Here is a 4,806-nt window from a genome sequence, read left to right as displayed (position 1 = left end):
TCTACCGCTGAGCTCTCATTAAATGAATAATAGATTGATTAATTAATTGATATGCTATTTTGCTTTGGACAAGGGCCTCACTAGGTTACCAAGAGTATCCCTATATTGTTGAGATTGGCTTTAAACTGTGATCCTCCTGTCTCAGTCTCCCTAGTAATAGGATTACAGGCTTGCACCACCACGCCAGGCTCCATTTCCTTTAACATGGCCAAATGTCCAGGAGGGCTTCATTCTAAGTGTTTCTTTCACGCAAGGGTTTAGGATATGAGATGAGGTGAGGCAGGCATTCTGGGCTTCTCCAGGTCTTCACTCTGGGATCGGTCTTGTCATCAATTTAGCCCAACAGCGGAGATGACCCCCTCTACCCATGCCTTCTCTGTTGGCTGGGTAGCACTAATTGTGGGGGACAGTTTTAAGAGGCTGCTGTTGCTGTGAACTCCAGCCTCCCCCTGCAGCCCAGCCTTCACCCATCAGGAATGAATGAATCTACACTTTTGCCTCCAAAGGTCTGACTTTTACTTTTAACCTCTCACTGAATTATCTAGGGAAAGCAAGAATACTTTTTGACCCTCCTGAACAATAATATTTACTTACTCCAAGGTCAATTTGTGAGAACCAGGCGGGCTGTTCTGACAGACCCAAATCAGAATGGTAACTAAACATCGACAGTGCTATGGTTAAAAGTATAGAATGGAATCTCACAGTCTTTACCTTTTTTGTTTGACCTCAGGAAACCATTTAACCTCCTCACACTTTGGTTGCCTCATCTGTAAATGGTACCTTCCTTACAGGATTACAGTCAAGTTTACATAAGTCGACATTTGTGCTTGAGTAAAATGTTTACAATAGTGCCTGACATGTAATTAGTACCCCGTGGGTGCTTGTTATTACTATTATTATTATTATTATTATTATTGTATTTATTTTACTAAATGTTATTTGATACACAATATGGAAAAAAATTGTGAGAGAAAAGCCATGATTAGATCATTTTTTTGTCATTAAGAAAAAATCTGCTTTCGTACCATCAACACCCTTCCTTATAAAACCATGATGGTAGGAGATACTTTGCTCTGATGATAGCCCTGAGTCAATGAATGTCACACAATAAAGAACTAATCACATGCTTACCAAAATTCTATAGATACCATGTCTTGGAGCTCATGTTGATTATAAAGTTTTAAGTGCTTCCAAGATTTTTCAGTGGACATTGAACTAAATAAGAAAACCCTGAAGTACCTTGTTGTAATACAGTTTGAGAATCAGCTCTCTAGATGGACCTAATTAAATCAATTTGTCCTACCAGCAAAGCAAGACTTACATGGTATTATTAAGTGGAACTTTTATATTAGAGCCACAAAAATAACAATAACAACAAAGCTTGTCTCGAGAACTAGGAAATTGAAGAGCTTAAGCTTAGATGGTATCATGGGAAATTGAACAAGTCCTCTGAGTTCCTGTTTCTATTTCTGAGACCCTGCTGACTTTGCACAACTTCAGGGTGCTTCGTTCATGTTGATTCTATAGAAATAATATAAATGTTACGTAAATAATAAAGCCCCAAGGTGGCTGGATAAAATGGTCTCCAGGACCTCCAGTTGCTTCATTGGAGACTCTATGGTTAGCTTTGGAGAGTTTGACCAATATTATTGTCTCTGTGGGAGGCAAAATAATCTCCCTTTTCCAGAGTTTCTATACTTTAATTCTCAAAATCTGCCACACTGTGAATATGTCACCTTGTATGGCAAAGGGGACTTTGCACTTATGATGAAGGTAAGGACTCTGAGGATGGAGACTACCCCGGATGACTTTGTGATTATATCACAGAGGTTTTTAACAGGGGAGAACATTTCCTGCTGTGATCACAAGGAGATTTGATTGGAATAAGGGTTCTCCAAGAGATGAGGTGTTGCTGGCTTTGAGAATGGGGAAGAGAAGTCACAAACCATGAAATGCCAGCAGCCTTGAGAAGTCAGAAAATGCAAACAAATAATAAAAATACTAAAATAGAAAAATTATAACAACAACAAAACTCACACGCTCCCCTAGAGTCTCCAGGGGAGATCAGTCCTGCAGAATCCGCATTTTAGCCTGGTGAGAATTGTGTTGGACATCTACTTCCAAAGGTTAATGTAATAAATTTGAGAGGTTTTTTTTTTTTTATTTGTTTCTTTTTGGTACTGGGGATTGAACCCGGGGCTTGAGTTGTTTTTAAGCCACTAATACTGGGTTATTTTGTTATAGAAGAGAAAACAATCCTATGATCCATACCACATCTCGAATGATTAGCAAGATGGTAACCACCATTCTTTGGTGACTTTCTCTCTAAATGTTAAAAACAATAACAAACAAACAACAAAACTTTGTTATTGACAAATTACACCTGACTGGAATGTGTATAATCCATCATCCAAAAGAGATGTTTGCTAGATATTGTATCATATCCATGAAAATAGACATGAAGCAAGTCTTCTCCTGAGTGATCGACTTTCTCTAGGGAGAAGACAAATTCCTCCTCCTCTATCTCTTCCTTCTCCTTCGTCTTTTTTACCCAGTGAGCAAAATTTAGGCAGCTGGCATTTTCAGGCAGCAATTTAACTCGTTCTTAAAGGTACATAATATTGTCATTATCTCCATCTCACAGACAAGAGAAGTAAAACACAGACAGATGAAGAGCTTGCCAGGGTCATAAGCTAATAGAAATGAAAGAGTTGGGACATGATCTTGACTAGCTCCAGAGCCTATGGCATTGACTGTTAAAACCCACAGCCACACACTCAAATAGTATCAATGGCAAGGTGATGTGTAAAACAATAGGGATGGGCGAGAGAGGGCGTGTGCACCAGCCGCCATGTAAACATGACCCTGTTAGTCTCTTTTGAGTGAGATGGGAAATGTTTGCTGATATGGCAACATTTTATCTTAATATGAATTAGTAATCATAGGTGCTTAGACTTTGTCCCCACACTTGTTATCTTTTGTTGTGTAATGGCTTAAAATAATAAGCATTTATCCCTGCTCACAAGTTCATGGTCATTGAGATGGCTCTTCTGGAACTGCAGCCAGGCATGTACCACTTGTCCACTTCCATTCAGGCAGGCAGCTCTGCTGGAGGAGGCTGACTGTCCCACTCCCTATTTTTGAGTCCCTGCTGGCCAGACATCAGGCTGCTTCAGTTTCTTTCCCATACCCTATCCTTCCCCATGCTAGTGCAGGCTTGTTATATGGAGGTGGCAGGGTTCCTTGAGAGGCAGCCAACTGGCAAGGCGTTATTTCTGCTGGGCTCTCTTGCACAAAGCAAAGCACAGGGAAATCAAAAAGATAAACTCAAGGGAAAACAAACTCAGCCTTTTGATGGAAGGAGCTGAAAAGTCATAATACAGAGAGACTTGGACACAAGAAAGGTGCACAATTGGTAACATTCTTATTGTCTGTCAACTACAACACACATTGGTTCATTTAAGTCTCCAATCCAACCTCTGATAGAAAGAATATCTTTGGATTCATTTGGTAGCTTACATGAGTAAACTATGGAGCCAGGCTTGCACCAGGACCACCCCTCCCCCTAGGGAATAGCTAGTATGCCAAAAACTCATGGGGAAAAAGGAGAAGGAAGGTATATGCTGCATGCTGGGGGCATCACTAGGCTAGAAAGTGAGAAAGAGTTGGAACTGGGTACGTGGCGACAAAAGATGCAAGTGCGGATAAGGGTTGATGGCTAAAGGTCTGCTGTACTCCTGGGAAGACATGGCACGCAAATGAACCAAGGATGTGGACAGGAATGTTGACTAGAAAGAAGAACTAAGAGATAGGATATGAGGTTGACAGGTTGGATTTGAGGAGTGAGAAAAAATGGAGGTGACATTCACAAAGTAGGAAAGAACAGGTTGTATCAGGTTGAGGAGATGGAGGTGTACAAGCAGACAAATAAAATTCACTCACCATTTACCCAGTGTCTATTCTGTGCAAGTATTTTTCTAGACACTTGAGAAGCATCAGGGACTAAATAGGGAAAAAATATCTCTGGTGGGGCATTTATTCAGTGAAGAGAGACCAACTTTGCACAATAGAGTTGATAAGAAAAGTGTTTACATCATAGTTGAAGCTTATGATTATCATGTACATTAGTTAGCTTTGGCTGCTGTAACAAATGGCCCCAAACTGGGTGTCATAAAACAACTCAAGTTTACTTTCTCACAGTTCTGGAAATCAAAAATACAGAATTTGGACCATGGGGTGAAAATTAAGGTGTCAACAGTCACGCTCCCTCTGGAGGCTTGAGGGGAAGATTGTTTCCTTGTTTTTCCCAGATTCTGGTGGCTGCTGGCATTTCATAGCTTGTGGCCTCATCGATCCAGTCTTTGCCTCCAGTGTCACATTGCTTTCTTGAGTATGTGTAAGTATGTGTGTGTGTGTGTGTGTGTGTGTGTGTGTGTGTGATCTCTTTGCATGTCTTTCTCATTTGTGATTGCACTTAAGATCTACCCCTAGAGTCCAGAGTAATCTCTCCACATCAAGACAGGTTGAGTTTAAGGTAACCTTGAACTTCCAAATCCTGGACTAGATGGAGCAGGGGCTCTAAGAATTTGGAAAGAAGGTAAGTTTATGATGTGAGGTTAAACCACATAGGAGAAATACAATAACCCCTCAAAATCTTCAGAAGTTTGGTTTCAGGATTCCCCCGCAGATGTCAGAATCTATAGATGCTCAAGCCCCTTATACAAAATGGTGTAGCATTTGTATAACCTCTGCACATCTCTAGATTACTTGTGCTACCAATTACAATGTAAACCATGGCTATCCTTT

Source organism: Muscardinus avellanarius (genome assembly GCF_963383645.1).
Source record: "Muscardinus avellanarius genome assembly, chromosome: 5".
Classification (NCBI taxonomy): Eukaryota; Metazoa; Chordata; class Mammalia; order Rodentia; family Gliridae; genus Muscardinus; species Muscardinus avellanarius.
The sequence above is the reverse complement of the archived record's forward strand: the minus strand, read 5'-3'. Positions refer to the sequence as shown.